The following is a 17343-nucleotide window of genomic DNA, read 5'->3' on the forward strand; positions in this document are numbered from 1 at the left end:
ACGCAACTGTAGTGATATCGGACCTCCTCGTTCTCCCTCAGATGCAGTTTTGTTGGTCCATGTGCAATCCACTTGCGTACAGTTGTAAAAGAGGAATAAGAAATGTAGACAAAGGGTCGTAAAACCGAAAAAAAGAAGGGACAGAGAGATTAGGTCTGGACACGGTAGAGAGAAGAAGGGTGAAGTAGTGGTCCCCGAAAGTGACAACGTTGAGTTTCAATTTTTCTTCTGTTTAAAATCTAAGTACCTTTTCTTCGTGTTTTAAATTAAATTATGGCTTTTCTTTTCTATCTAAACCTAGTATGTATTTCACACCTCCCTCCCCCTCGTCACTTAGACCAGGGATGGGCAACCTTTTACTGTGTAAGGGATGCATTTCAAAACTTTTGAACTAACTCCGGCCACGTACAAGATAAAAGAGGGGGGAAATGCCGGTAAATCACAATTATTTGTTCATATATAATTATAAAATAGAATAGGTATACTTAATGTAGCTTCTAGAACTGATGTAAACGTAATGTATCAAAAATATTTGATTAAATATTAGTCACTGCTAGTTTTAAATTAGTTTCGAGGTGAGTCTGTTAGCCGGTTTCTCGTTTTAATTTTTACTAAATTCATTGCACGAAAAACTATTCACACACATAAATTGTAGAAAATAACGTTTGAATTTTTGCTGCATACTATAAGTTAATGTTATTTTTACGAACAAAAAATAAAATATTTGAGTCTGTTTTTATTAATAAAGAAACAGTCTACGTAATTCATTTGTTTAAAAAATCGGATAAAGGAGCCCACTTTAAGCTAGGAAATTGATATATTTATACACATTTTATGCGACTCGGGCCGGGGAATGCCCATCGCTGACTTAGACTATGCCTACGACGAGTCGATAGCGACACTTTTCTTAAGTAGTACTTTTTAAGATAAAAAGTAGATCTTATGTACTGTACATAAAAGTTGGCCATCCCTGGTTTAGAATATTCAAAATATATAAAACCGACAGAAGTATCAAAAATTGTAAATTATAATACTAATATACCAATAAGGATGAAAAAGGACACATTTAAAATGTATATTAAAAAATCCAGCAACGAGTTGCATACTTTTCCGGCAACATTTAAAACTGTATCTGGCGTCATTTGTTACTATATTTTATTTTAAAAACTTTTATGTTTTTAATTATTATAAAATGACAGAAAGCTTAATTTTAAAGGTACAAATGAGTTTTATGAAAAATTGTAAATGCTAGTAACGTGTAAAATCGTAAATAAGTTCGATTCTACTCGAGATATGATATACGACCCCCTTTATCTCCTCATCCCATCGACTTTTAACCACCAAAATTTAATAGCATCAATTCCCGTTATAAACAAACCTCCCTGCAAAATTTCAGAAAATTTCGACAGAAGATACAGGAGTTATTCAGCTTCAAAGAGCGCAAACAAAATTGTGGTCTCCATACACACTAACATTCATATATACAGAAAAATCTCACGAATTTTTGTATTTCTCGATGTTTCATGGTCTTGAGTCCAAAGATGTAAAAATCTTGAAGGTTATTTTTTGATCTACGCCACTTTACCTGGGTTATTATATATAACAAAGTCGGAAAAAATTACAAAAGGAACTATGTAGATAGAAAAACAACAAAACAAGAGGACTGCCTCTTGTTTTGTTGTTTTTCTATTCCAAGGTAAAAATATGTAAAAATACTACCCAAGGTAAAAATATGTAACAATACTCAATTACAAGGTAAAAATATGTAAAAATGGTTAAATAATATAAATTGTAAAAAACAAAAAGAAATTGAGATATCGCAAAAAAAATTTATAAAATTTACGTATATACCACAAATTTTTAAACGCATAAAATTTTCAAAAAGAAAAAATACAGTATATGTTTAGTTCTTCTGCCTGTTCCTTCTCCTAGGGGAGGTTGGCGTCCAGCAAATACTACAAATCTCTGTTGTGAGTCTTATAAATAATTTCTTCAGTATCTACTCCTGTCCAGTCCTTAAGGCCATCTATCCAGCCTCGTTGTCTTCTTCCCTTTTTTCTTCTTCCCTCAATCTTTCCTTCTGATGTGAGTTTGGGGATTCCATATTTTCCCCCCTCAATATGTGTCCACAGTACGCTAATTTTCTTCTCTTTATTATTTTTATTAATTTTCTTTTATTATCTGCCATCTGTAACACCTTGTCATTAGTGGTTCTGCTAGTCCACTTGATCTTCAACATTCTTCTGATTGCCCACATCTCAAAGGCCTCAATTTTCCTCTCCATGTCTTTTCGTAGTGTCCATGCTTCACATCTGTAAAGCAAAATGGGCCAAATTTAACATTTTAGCGTTTTTAGTCTTAATTGTAGATTTAGTTTCTTTTCACACAGTATGTTTTTCATCTGGTTAAATGTCTTTAGCTTGTCCAATTCTGCTTCGGATTTCCTATGATACATTATTGTGTGAATAAAATCCTTTCCCCAAATAACAGAAACTATCTACTTGTTCAAGGTTCTCCCCTCTGCATTTCATCTTTATTGTGTACTTAATTTTACTTTTGCACATTGTCTTAGTTTTCTGTTTGTATTTACTGTGAGTCCCATTTTTTCACTTTTTGATACTAGTTCATTTAACAGTATTTATAGATCATTTTCTGTTATAGCGAGAATGACTGTGTCATCCGCATATCTGAGATTGTTAATGCTTATCCCGTTAATCTTTACCCCTTCTGTTCTATCTTCCAGGGCCTCCCGCATTATGTACTCAGCATACAAATTCTATAGGATTGGTGAAAGTACACAGTCCTTTCTGACCCCTTTTTTCACTTCAATCCATTTAGATTCTTCATTTCCCAATCTAACTTTTGTTTTCTGATTCCAATATGCATCTTTAATGACCTTAATGTCTCTTTTGTCTAGTCCTAGGTTACAAAGTATTTCAAGTAGTTTATCATGCCGTATCTTATCAAATGCTTTTTCATAGTCCAGAAAGCACGCAAAAATGGGGACATTCATATTGATTGTTTTTTCAGCGATTTGAGAGAGAGCAAAGATTGCTTCTCTTGTGCCAACTCCTGTTCGAAATCAAAATTGAGTATTATTGATGTTACTTTCAATTTTTCCATATATTCTGTTGTGAATGATTTTTAGTAATATTTTGATTATATGGTTTAGCAAGCTAATTGTTCTGTGTTCACAATGTTTTATAGTTCCTGTTTTCTTGGGTATAGGTACCGTAATAGAATAGTCAATTTCATCTGGTGCCTTCTCTTTTTTGTATGTGTTATTCAAGATCTCTACTAATGCGTCTATTCCTTCATCATCTATATTTTTGATAAGTTCAATGGGAATTCCATCTGGTCCAGTTGCCTTACCTTCGTTTATGCTTTTAATTGCATGTCTCACTTGTTCTACCATAATGTCTGGGCCTTCTTCATCTATCTCAGGTTTTTCGAAATATCTTTGGTCTTTATAAAGTATTCGAATATATTCCTCCTATGATTTTTTCATTTCTACCAAATCTGTTGTTATTTTGCCATCTTTTCTTTCTACACATACAGTTTTTAGTGGAAATTTTACTGTTAGTTCCCTAATCTTTTTATGTATGTCTTTGGAGTTATGGTTTCTCTCCAATAACTCCATTTCCTCGCATTTAATTTTTAGGCAGTTTTCTTTTGCTCTTACAATTTCTTTCTGTATTTGTCTGTGTGTAGTCATATACATTTGCTGATTTTTGTTTTTATACTTTTTTTCTTTCGTCCATGAGCTGTAAGATTTCATTTGTCATCCAGGGCTTATTCTTTTCAATTTTTTTTTGTATCCAATTGTTTTCCCAGCTTTATTCACAATTGCTGATTTCAATATTCGCCACTGAACCTCTGGATTTGTCATATAGTTGCTGTGTTTGTGTTCTTTCAGTTTGTTCTTGATTATTTTTTGATATCTTGATATAACCGAGACGTTTTTCAGTGCCCCAGTGTTTAATATCTGTTTGGGGCTTTTTTTTCTTAGTTATTTTTAGTTTTAAATTAAGGTCGCTTACCAGTAAGTTGTGATCAGAGCCACAATCTGCGCCAGGATAAGTTTTGGTTTTAGTGATCATGGTCTTGAATCTTTGATATAGTCTATTTGATTTCTGATTATATTTTTAGAGTTATTAAAAGGGGCTTTCCACGTATATAGTCTTCTTCTCGGTTGATCACACCAGGTATTTGCTATTGTTAAATTATATTTACTGCAGAATTCCACTAGTCTGTCCCCTCTTTCATTCCTTCTCCTAGACCAAATGGCCCTACAATCTCCAACTCTCTACCCTTGCCGACTTTTGCATTTAAATCTCCCATTATAATGGTAATTTCTTGTGACTTAGTGGTTTCCAGTGCACTTTCTAATTCTTCGTAAAATTCGTGTCTTGGTCATTTGCATCTGTTGTAGATGCATATTCTTGTATTATGTTTAACTTAAAGGGTTTCGTATTTATTTTCACAGCTATTACTCTGTCAGACTGTGCTTTGAACCCCTCCACAGCCGTAGCGAATTTTTAATTCATTATAATGGCCACTCTGTTATTGTGTGTGTTACCTCCTGAGTGCCAAATTGTGTGGTTTCCAATTTTCATTTTGCCTAAATTTGTCCATCTAACTTCATTAATTCCAAGAATGTCCAGGTTGTATTCTCTCATCTCTTTTATGACATTATGCAACTTCCCGTTTTGATATAGGCTCCTCATATTCCAAGTACCAATTTTGGTTTTTCCGCAGATTCTTAGCACCCCCTGACCATTAAAGGTCTGACGGGGCCATGGTTTGATTTGTAGAGTGCATGGTATTTGTAGGTAAAATTGGAAAATAATGCAGTGGTTTTCCCTTGCCTTCTGCATCACAGTGCTACAACCTTCCAATCACTATGATCTGGCTTGTAGTTGTCTGGACATAAGCCATTCCGTTATCATTTGATTTCAGCCTCAGGCCTCTTCCACGTCAAGGTAGAGACACCTTCGAAGGGGATATGTTTAGGATCAGATCTAAAAAATCAAATAAAGAAGTATTTAAATATTAAGAATCGAAAATAAGATATAACAGAAGAAGAAGAAGGGGTGGTCTATTCGTTTAGATGTAATTGTGTAAAAAAAATATAACATATATGGGAGAAACAAACAGAAAATGGAGGAATAAGAAATAAGGAACTTATAAGATCAGTTCAGAAAAATTTTGCAAATACACTGGCACGTCATTGTAATAAGGAAGGTTGTGAAATAATAAAAGAATTAGTTCAAATAAAAAAAACAAGAAATAAATATGTTTAAAAGACAACTTTATGAGTATATTAAATATCATAATAGCGAGGTTGCCGCCGAAGTTTTCATCGCGAAAACGTTTTCGCGTTGAAAACTTCGGCGGAAATCTCGCTAAAATCACAACACTTGCTTTAGGTTGATCGGGAAAGCATAGGATTTTATACATTTATTAAACAAATAAGCCAAAGGAACAGAAATTTTAAAAGCACCGATACATGGCCAGAGGTTCGCACTCACCTACGACTGAAGTGGAGTTTATTAAGTTTTATTTGTGATTTACAAAGTTCTATCTAGGTGTTAGTTTCTATAGAAAACTAACACTTAAATAGCGGTTAGTTTCACATAGAAAGTCGTCTCAGGAAACACTCTTTGGCAGATAGCTCATGTATTGCATTTTTTTTATCCAATCCTATTACAGCTTTATCCTATTAAGTTATTCACATTAATAAATTAAAAGACATCTTTTTAACATTGAGAAAATATTTATTGAAAAAATAATATCTATTATATATATCTAATGTAATATTTATGTCTCTATGAAATGATTCAATTATTTTTTAAATTTAGTTAATTATTTCTACAATGTATGCATGGTAGAAACAAATATTCAGTTAGTATTAAATTGTATAAATACAGAAATAGTTCCACGATACGTCGATAAAATATAACAGCAAGTTTAAAAAACATAAGATGTTTGTTCGATAACAATCAAATTTACAAAAAAAATTATTTTTTAAAATTCAATTTGTAATTAAAATTAACATTTTGAAAGAAAATTTGAAAATTGTATAATAATTTTTTTTAGTAAAAGAAAAAAATGTAAGTTTTTATAAGATAGAATTTATAAAATATTTTAAATTTAAGTAGATGCTTGAAGAAATTCATTGTTTAAATAACTTTATAAAAAATTTATTCGTTCCAAAATTTCATTAAATTTGATATAATTATTGTTTATTAAGTAAACAATAATTATATCAAATTTAAACAAAATTATTTTTATTCAAATTAACTTTAAATAAAAAGTATAGAAAGCTTTTAATACTCGGAACGTGGGTAGGAAATCCTTACAAGAGTTTTCAATAAACGATCTATTTATAACTTAATACTGTATTTAAAAATAAATATATTGTTACATTTATAAACCAAATTACTAAGACTTTTAAAGAAATTGATTAAAAATTTCATATTAAAAGAAATCAATCAAAACATTTATTGTTTTAATTGAACAGATTTTTAATTGGCATTAAAAATTCATAAGACATAAAACTAATTTAATTTTTACTCCTGTTGCATAAATAATTGAATAGAAGGAACGTGTTAATGGCTAAATAAATTTAGCATAATTTGCCTATTATTCGAAATGATTCGTTTTAAATAAGTTTCCAGACAAAAGAATGATTGATTATTCCAATTTTAAAAGTTCCAGTAGTCAGCCGTCTACGATAAAATAAGCGATATTAATAATTTTAAGAGCAAAAAGTAATTATCATTTTTTAGAATGTGTAAGGTGTACTGTTGTTGTTAAGTTTCTTTTGCGAGTTTAGTATTTTTAAACGGTAACATAATGTAAATGTTTGCTTTAAGATATTTATTTACAGAATAAAATGATTGTTTCAGTTTGTAATGATAACTATTTTATTGTAGTTTTTTAAAATTTATGTTAAATTTATAGCGAACAATTTTTGAGAAAATCAGACACATCCTCCCCAGATGGTTCCCAAGACACGTTTAATGGCTAAAATTGCTGCTTCTAGCTATTCAAGACAAAATAAAAAATTGAATTTTTAATACATAGCCTATCTTTCAAAATCGATAATTTTAATCATAAATTTTAAAAATATTATCATTTTTTTTTGTTTCTAAGTTTTAAAAATTGTTTATACTTACAAATATTTTCTATATATTAATAAATTGTAACATATTTGTTTGTTGAATTCTTCTTGCTAATGACGTGATACAAAAAAGATTATGTAAATAGTAATGATTTACTATTAATTTATGTAATTTAAATCTGTAAAAAGTATTAGAAAGCTTAATGTACAGTACCTAGCTTTAAGTAAAAGTATTTAGTAAGAAATGTTTTTTCGAGATTGGAAGTAGTGGACCATTTTTTTGGCTTCCACGATCGCTAGACTTGACTCGATTCGATTTTTTTATGGTGACATGTGAAAAGAATATGCAACGAAACCTAGATCGTTAAAAGACTTGAAAGCTGAAATAACTAATGTGATTTCAGGCATTACTGGAAATCAATTGGCAAATGTTTTTAGAAAACTATAAAATCGTATTACCCTTTGTATTACTAATAATGGTGGACACGTGGAAACTTAATAAAATACATAAAACAATAAATAAACATAGATTTTCTTATTTCCAATGCATTCTACATACTTTCTCAATCACAAATACTAATAAAGTTATAAATTTTTTAAATTGAACACAGACTTTATGGACACCATGTATCTCAGGACTAGATGAATCAAAAATGTTGAAACTTGACAGGTTTATTTTTATATGTGGTGCATTGATGCCCTTACATTTTGGTAATTAATGGTCAAAGGAGTAAGGAGAGAGAAGGTGGTCAATTCTAACATGTCCAGTAGGTCATACTTAATAAAAATTTTACTCGTTATTTACAAGTTTTAAAAACTCTCTCTACCCTCAAAATAAAGCCTTTTGCTTTCTTACAATAATTAATAATATATAAATTATTTTTTAAATAAATTTTCACAACACTAACCTTTGGCTAGTATCAGAAAGTTTATTAAATTTATTTAAATACAGTATACATTTTTATATCGAGAAATTTATCATAATTGAGCAAAATTAGTCCTTTAACATTTTTATTATTTAAATTTTATTTCATAGTATAATTGAAAATTATTAGACTTCCTTTCTGGTTTCCTTAACCTTCAGTTTGAGTACCAGGAGAGTCCAGCGCTTGCTTTTTTTTCATAAACTTATACTGCCAAAAATACTAGTTTCAGTTTTAATTTTTATGAATAAATAATAATAGAATATAATTATTTTAACTGGATATATAAATAATGTGTGTAGCTAAGAAACGAAAATAACATATCTTCTTTTCTTTACGTGCACAACGGATTTTATTATAATATCTAAAATACATTATTTGTTAATACAATAAAGATAAAATATAAAATATAGAATTGTAAAAATGCGATTATACAAATAAGGAAAATTAAATAATCCTTCTTACGAAAATGAAATTTAAAAATTATGAATTTAAGAAAAGAAAAAATACTAGTTTATCAAATTTTATATGTGGTATGACAAAAATAGTTGATAAAATTTAAATAATAGTTAAAAATTTAAATAATAGTTAAAAATATAAATTAATTAGATAAAGAATTGAATATGTTAATTTTTTTTCTATTTTTATTAGGCATATTTTAATAGAAGAATTCATTATTGAAAACTTTGACATTTTAATCTTCGAATGATTGTTTTTGTACATTAAAATTATATTCAGAAATTTTTCCGTTGAAAGATTAAGATGATTAATGTAAATAGAAAAAATTAGGCCTATTTACATTAATTTTCTTAATCTTTCAACGGCAAAAGTTCTGAATATAATTATGACATACTGTACAGTACAAGCAATCCTTTGAAAATTAAAATGTCATTTTTTTCAATTTTTTCAGAAATTCTCATTTACACTCTTTGACGATCTGTTTAATGTATACAGTTTTTATGTAAAAGAGCAGCATTTATATGTTTCACTTCGAAGTGAATAATTATACAATATATATAGGCTAATAACAGCTGAAACGGTTTACTTTAAAAATTTTATCGAGATTTACTTTCTTAAAGCTTATTTCATAAAATACTATACTTTTTCTTCCAAACCCTAATCTTATAAAGTATATTTCATATCTTTATAAGAAGGAGAAACAAAAATCCTAAATTTGTTTTCACTTGAAATAAGAGATTTTTATAGGTCTATGCATCATTTTATCCAATCTCTATATCTTTGCATATTCTGTATGGTATTTTTGGGATGTGTTAAAAATAAAAGTAGACTAAATAAAATACTTACAAATGAAACTAATTTCAAAACATCCAATAAATTTCATCTTCCTACAACGGTTACCTCTAAACAGAGGCTAATTTTTTCAAGAACTTTTCGGAAAAAAAAAATTTATCAAAAAATATCCCTCAAACAACAGCCACCTCCGAGCAACAGTCGTTTTTTATATTCCATCAGTAATCTTTGTTCAAAGATTTGAAAATGTTACAAAACATCAAAACTTATTCCACTAAAATTTATAATTTTATAAATAATTATTGATTATTTAATTAAGTTACTATTATCTAAAGTAAGCAAGAACAAAACAAATTGTTGACGTTAAAAACATAAGAAATTGTCTATTCATGTCGAACAGTTGTAGGCTGTAAATAGTAATGATTTACTATTAATTTATGTAATTTAAATCTGTAAAAAGTATTAGAAAGCTTAATGTACTTAGTTTTAATTAAATAAAATTATTTAGTTACTCTTCAATGCAATAATTTAACAATTTTTCGAAACTTTAGAGAACTACAAAATCGTATTACCCTTTGTATTACTAATGATGGTAAACTTAATAAAGTAAAACAATAAAAAAATATATAGATTTTCTTATTTCCAATACATTCTACATAATTTCTCTAACACAAATACTAATAAAGTTACATACTTTTTAAATTGTACACAGACTATATGTTATGACTATAACCATATATACGGCAGGTCTATATGTCATAAATCCCATTTTAGTAAATTTAAGTCATTTTATGACAGATATAACAGCTACTAACAAACAGATATCATCTCAAAACTGATCAAATAATTTCAGAGTAATTCAAAATTAATAATAAAAATTGAAATACAGTACTGGCTTTTATATTTTTTCTTATGCACAATAAACAAGGAAAGCATTTTTATAAAAAAGCTTTCCTTGTTTATTGTGCATAAGAATAAAACTAAATAATAATAATAACACTCATTGACAAATACAATAAAATCACATACATTATAGACATAGCCATTCTAAACACTCACAATGTACAAAACACATACACTGAAAAAAAATCAGCAATTACACAGAACTTGCCCAGGAAATTAAGACATCAGNTATTTGGAACATCAGATTTCTTTTAAGCAATTCAATGCTGTCATATACTAACAGTGTTTATCTGTTTGTAAAGAATAAAGTTATAAATTAATATTAATCAAAGAAAAATTTAATACCTTTTGAATATTTTATTACTGAGAAAATATCATTGAAAAGTAATGTACGAACACTTTGATTATAAAATTCTCCGGATGATTTTTATATTAATTAAAATTGAAGTTAAAGACCTTCAAAACAGCCAGTCTAAATTCACTTTCATGTTCCGAAATATATGTTATGACGAATTAAATTTTCCTCTTAAGCTCTTGGTGGTGCTAACATTAGCCTAAAAGGAAAGGTCAGGTAGTCAAAGGATATATTCCGTGATATGAAAGTTAATTAAAAAGTAAGTGTTTCGACAGACTTTGTCTTCAGTTTTAATAAATACTTTCAATTTAATTTTAAGATCGACATATTTGTTAAATATCAATAATCTTAAAAATAATCGAAATAAAGGTATGATTCACATTAAACATTTAGTTAGGTAATATTTTAATTTTTATCATTTAAATTTATGTTAAATATGCAATAATCTAATTTAACACGTATAAATTAAATGAATAATTACAGATAATTAATGAACTCTCTCCGTTTTACTATGTATTAAATGTAGATCTTTAGTTTTTGAGAGCTTATAAAATAAATTTTTATAAGCTGTCGAATTAAATAAACGAATGTATAAAATTGCATTGAGTTTCGAAACTTAACACAATTTTATACATTCGTTTACTTAAAGACAGAAAATGTGAATAACGACTGTTGTGAAACTGTTTATCTTGTGAATGAAAGAAAAATCGTTGCCTATCAATTCTCTGATTAAACATAGAAACTTCCACGAGAAAATATATGGTTCACTTTCAAAATCCTCTAACAGGAAAAAAACACAAGAAAAATATCCACAATAAAAATTAGTGGATAAAAAATCTCCAGTATACTCACCAACTTCAAAAATCGTTCCACTGTTTCCAAAGTTTTTTTAGTAAATTGGCTCCCGTCTCGCTATTATTTTCATCTTGAACAATAGCACAATAAGTAGTTTCTCAATTTTTTTTTTCTTTTTTCCTCATTCAACATTATTTGCAGCTGTTAGGTAATGTGTTATGGCAGTTATGCAATAGCTTGACGAAAATTTTTGAAAGAATATAATGTTACTTTCCTAATTAAATTTAAGAAAAATAATCTCTAAGAAGATCAATGGTTATATTTCTTTATTCAGTTAAAGAAACAATTCTATAATGTAAGGTATGGAAAGTAATTAAAATATTAAATGTGAATACATTTTATATTATAACTATCACATTTTCAAATTGCTGAATCAATCAAATAAATACAAAACCTTTAAATACCAGTAACAGAATTTTAACGAAAACTAAACTTTATTTTATTTTATTAAATTTCATATTTCATCATATTTAAAAATGTTGTTTGTGAATACATTATACTTTAATATACAGCATATACAAATATTATACATAATTAAAATAAAACAAGTAAATAAGATGATTAAAAGTGTTTTACATAGTTGTTAATTTTATTTCTAAATTCTTAGCGTTTAACATTTAAAAGTAATAAAACTACCGTGTAGAAAAGGCTATAGTTTTTAATTTGCTCTTTAATCTAAAAAATGTAAAAAAACAAATAATATGTTATAAGTAAGGAATGTAATATGAAATACTAATTGTTAACAATTTGTTTTTTTATTGTATAAAATATTTCTAATAAATATGAGTAAACATCATAAAAAAACATAATTTTGCATAATTTAAAGCAACAAAAATGTACATAATTCTGTATTTAATTGTAGTTTAACATATCACACACAGTAAAGTATCAATATTTACATTTATATTTTTAATAATAATTTATATAAATATAATAGGCTTACTTTTTATTATCACATTTTAGAAATTTTCATAAAATTAATTTTAATTACTATAAAATTTTTTCGTGTTAAAATTTAAATATTTTTTAAAATTCTATGAGATTTTATGTAGTAGAGATGCTAGAAATAATGTTAAATTCGTTATTAAAATAAAACGTAAATATAGTAAAAATAGTAATAATGTAATTTTTTAAATATTGAAAGAAACAAGACTTTGAACTACTCAAATGAAAATATGTTGGTGATAAGACTATTTATAGTTAAACTATTATTATACTGCGAATTCATCAACTTGTTTTCATTAACTGTAGGTTGTATTGATTTGTACAAAAATTTTTCGTTCAAGTTTATGTCCTGATTAAAATGTTTTTATTTAGTGAAGTTTTGTCTTATGTATATACATGTGAAGTTCTTCTTAAGAAAGTAACAATGTGTATGCATATACTGTATCCACAAATCCTAAAAAAGAATATATATATTATGACTGGAGATAGACCTGTTATGTCCGAAATGAATATCGTAAAATAAATGCATTGAATTATTTTGCAAATTGTGTCTCAAGGTCATTCTATTCTGTTTTTAATCCAGTGTGATAAATCTTTTTGGGAAACATGCGCTAACACAAAACATTGAAAATAAGACAAAGGACAGAAGACGATAGAATAATACTATTGTTCGTGTTTAAAATTAGCGACATATAAATTTTATAAATTTTTAATCGACGGAAGACTGCTGTAAGAACTGCTCCGTTAAAAACTAAGAGGAAACAGAGAGAAGATGCAGGAAGAAGTGAAATTGTTTTTGAAGCGGAACAGAAAACTCGCTTAATTTTTGAATGATTCAAGAATAAAAAAAATTTTTAGCAATTTTTTAGAATTTTCGTTTTTATTTTAACCGGTTAATTCCTAATTTCATTTTTGTGTTTGTGATTCCTATACAGTTACATATTTGCTACGGCCGACCTGCATAGAAATTAGTAGGATAATTTCTATCTTATTAGTTTCATTATCATGTTATTTAATATATTTAACAAATCTAAATATTTTCAATTTTAATACTAGAATTTTGCAGAACGTTCTATATTAATTAAAACGTAAATTTATTTTATCAAACCTTTTTAAAGATTCGCTACTTTAAGTGACATTTTATATATTAACATTTTAAAATATTACTTTCATATTTTACGAGTAAGTTAATGTTTTATACAAATACTTCATTAAATTTGTAATTTATTTACATATTTATTTTTTTTTCTTCCTGACCTTTAACTGCAACATTAATAAATAAATATCGGAATGTCCATTTTTATTGTAAAATTTATGTAGTTTTACAAAATTAAATTTACTTTCCGAGTAAATAAAAAAACAAATGACATTTTGAAGAAATCAATGCATTTCCAAAATTAAGAATTTTGCTTCATTTGGCATTTTTACTAATGAAAAAGTATCAATACTGTAAAAATCCAGCAATGTAAAATTTACAATGTATCAAATAATACAAAATTAAAGAAATCAAATAACAATTTAAGAAAAATTAAGGAAAAAGAATTGGTTTCTTCTTGACTTTTCATTATTCACTGTTTATAAGAATTTCAAATGAAACTGGAGAAGGACATTAAATTTTTAATGTTTTTTTTTTAAATTCTAATATTAAGGTGTTTTTGTATATTTTCTTATCAAACAAATGCTGAAAAATACAGTAGACTCCCCTATAAAACAAGTTCATATAGTTCAGATTCCTATATGATGGTGAAAACATTGCAACCGTATTTGTATAAACACGCTAAAAGACACTTGTATAATTCAGTAAAACGTCATTGCCGACTCGTGTTGCGACAAGATTGGTTGAATCTAGACTAATAGCGGGTATTGCATAAACCATTGAGTTTAAACGAGCAGCAGACCTACTAAAAACCATTTATTATTTAATGGCCATAAAAATTATATTTATATTAATGATGTCTCCAAAANTTAAATACAAAACTCAAAATTAATACAATACAATACGAGCAATTATTTATTGTGACATCGTCACAATGTCGGTCTACAATTTCTAATCATATTTTTAATTTTTTAAGTTAAAACATATGCTCTCTACTTCAAATTAGTAATATCTTCCCCCACTTTTACTGCTAACAACAGATTCGCGCCGATCATCTAACTCCTTTCAGGGGAGAATATTTAAATTGAAATAACGTGACTTTTAGTTCTGGTCCTCCCGCCCCAATTCTTTTCATATCTGGACTCCTCTTTCATTTATTTAACTCTGTTCTCGAGATTGAGGAAGGACAGACAGTGAGATTATCGATCGTCAATTTTTTTGAAATTGCAACCCAACAAAATTGCATTGCAATTTTTAAGATATAAGTTATGTTTTTTGTATATTATAAATTGCCTTCATTACATTTCAGAGAAGAATAAAATAACATATTTTTAACAATGATAATACGTAAATTTTAACCATAATTTATGTGCATTTTATTAAGATGTGCGAAAAGATGTGTTTCTTTTTCACACAAACAAAACAGCAGTTAAAATTGACATTATAAACGTCTATATTAAATAGTAAATTAAATAGTGATTTCAGAACCTTTATTAAAAACTAATTATTATACAAATTTTAATTTTGTATTTTGAAAACGAATTTACAATAGAACTTTAACATAGTTCCTTCATATTACTTTATAAATATTAAATTTATTAGTGAGAGAAATTAATGATTTTCCGAAGTATAAATTAATGGCGTCGAAAATTGCCATCTAATTTTAAAAATTCATGTTTGCTCAATCTAATTACAGTATATTAAATTATTTTTCTATTATTTAAAATGAACATACTAACTTTCCTGTTGATATTCTAGCTTCTTGTTCTGTTTTATTTACTTCTTAAAGAATATAAAGCTTATTATGTCGCTTTTTAACGGACTTATCATACAAATAAAACGTTGGAGACAAATAGGAACGAGCAATTATTTATTGCGATATCGTCACAATGTCGAGCTGCAATTTTTAGTCATATTTTTGATTTATTTCATTTAAAATATATGCTGTCCGCCTCAGATGAGTAGTGGCTTTCTCTGTACAGTACATCATACTTTTCCTTTAACAATAGAGTCGTGCCGATCATCTATTAATTTAACTTTTCCAAAAATGAATGGACCAGTACATATACATTGTTATCTATGACCTATGCCAATTTTTCGAATTATTTTTGCCGCAAAAATTATTTTATAACGTTTTATTAATTAGCTAAATAATTGCGCTATTGTTTTTTATGAGAGTTCTTTTTAAATCAAATTAATAGAATCGTTCTAAACTTCTATTTGACCAATTTGACATCGGTAAAATTTTTAAAGGCTATTGGATGTTTTCTATGGCATCAGCAGGTTTTTGTTTTTCTTTTTTTTTTGTTTTATATTCAGTAGAATTTTTCCCATACCTTTTTTTCGGTCACCCTGTATTTTAATAGCATAAAAATCGGAAATTTTGTGTTATATTTGAAAAGATGCGGTAAACTAAATCTACTCCTGCTTTAAACAAGTCTTTCCCTGAGGCATACATGTAAACGACCCGGGAAAACTGCTATCAGCTGTTCTTTAGGTCATCTAGATTGTAAACAATGTAGACTGCACGTGTGAAAATTCGTGGCTTCTAAAATGATTAATATAGCTGCAGGGAGTGTTTTTCTATTTAAAAAAATGGTTAATTACTCTCAGGGGTAACTTGGAATTGCAATAACGTAATTTCAGTTCTCATTGGAAGTTCTTGTACAGTTAATCGAGGTGGCCTGTTTCGAAAGTTTTGATATCTGATCTCGTATTTCATCTTCTAACTTCTTTCTGGTGATTAAGGAAAGACAGGCGGGCGGACAGACGGACGACAGTGAAAATTTGTAAGTCTGCAACATTTTAAAATTGAATCTCAATGAATTTAGCAATTATTGATAACAGCTACAAAAAATGCAGTTTGGGTGTCACATCCCGTAACAGTCTTTTAAATTTGCACTTCACTTCTATTTAGATAAAATAATTTTATATTGAAACAAAGAATTGTATTTAAGTATTTCGGTGTTACGAAGGAATCTGGTTTTAAATCCAGTTTGGATATATAGTTTTTCAGATTATAGTATTATTTATTCCATCCATATTGATTATATTATGGTTAGTCCTTAAATCTTTAATTAGTTTTTAATAAAGTAAATACTTTTATCTTCATATCAAATATAAATAAAATATTTTTTATCCTGTAAATAAACCATATTTCAGTTAAACATTACATAAGACATAATTTTAGTTTTTATTAGTTTAGCAGATGGGACGGCCATGTGAATCTTTATATTTTTCTGTACTTAAGGAAAATATTTAGATTTATTTTGTAATTAAAGATTAATTAATTTGATTAAGTTATATTAATCGACTATAGAATTAAGATGTAACTAATATTAATTCGAACTGACGTCTAGAAAATTCTTGTACAACAATGACATAAACACATTTAATATAAAATAAAATAAAAAAAATTGTATACAGTAATACCCCGACTTACGCTACCCCGACTTACGCGNTTCGAACTGACGTCTAGAAAATTCTTGTACAACAATGACATAAACACATTTAATATAAAATAAAATAAAAAAAATTGTATACAGTAATACCCCGACTTACGCTACCCCGACTTACGCGAACCCGGAGTTACGCGATTTTCAAATATCGTCGATTCGTCTTTTGTTTGAGCGCTACGCAACCCTTGATTACTCACTTCCCCACACTATTGTTCAGTTTACATGTTCGGATGTGTCGCGCGGAATCGACACATAGCTACAATTTATTTTGTGTTATTTATTTCTGTGCTTGTTATATCTACGGAGACTCGAGAGACTTTACTATGTCATCCAAACGAAGTAGAACTAATTCTTCTGCATCAAACAAGAAAAGAAAAACTTTATCTTTGGAATGTAAAGTTAACATTGGGTATGTTCGTAAAGTCGAACGA

General features: G+C 27.7%; 1 long non-coding RNA gene across 1 annotated transcript in view; it reads right to left on the minus strand.

The window, feature by feature from the left end:
- Window positions 1-8125: 8125 nt before the first annotated feature.
- LOC111636346 overlaps window positions 8126-17343 on the minus strand; it is a 14041-nt gene continuing 4823 nt past the window's right edge. The window contains exons 2-3 of the long non-coding RNA XR_002758522.1: window positions 9355-9437; window positions 8126-8259 (exon numbers count right to left, since the gene is read on the minus strand). This is a non-coding gene — a long non-coding RNA (uncharacterized LOC111636346). The remainder of the gene's footprint in view (window positions 8260-9354; window positions 9438-17343) is intronic.

Source organism: Centruroides sculpturatus, unplaced genomic scaffold (assembly GCF_000671375.1).
Source record: "Centruroides sculpturatus isolate CEXI.00-Female unplaced genomic scaffold, Cexi_2.0 scaffold859, whole genome shotgun sequence".
In the NCBI taxonomy this organism is placed as follows: Eukaryota; Metazoa; Arthropoda; class Arachnida; order Scorpiones; family Buthidae; genus Centruroides; species Centruroides sculpturatus.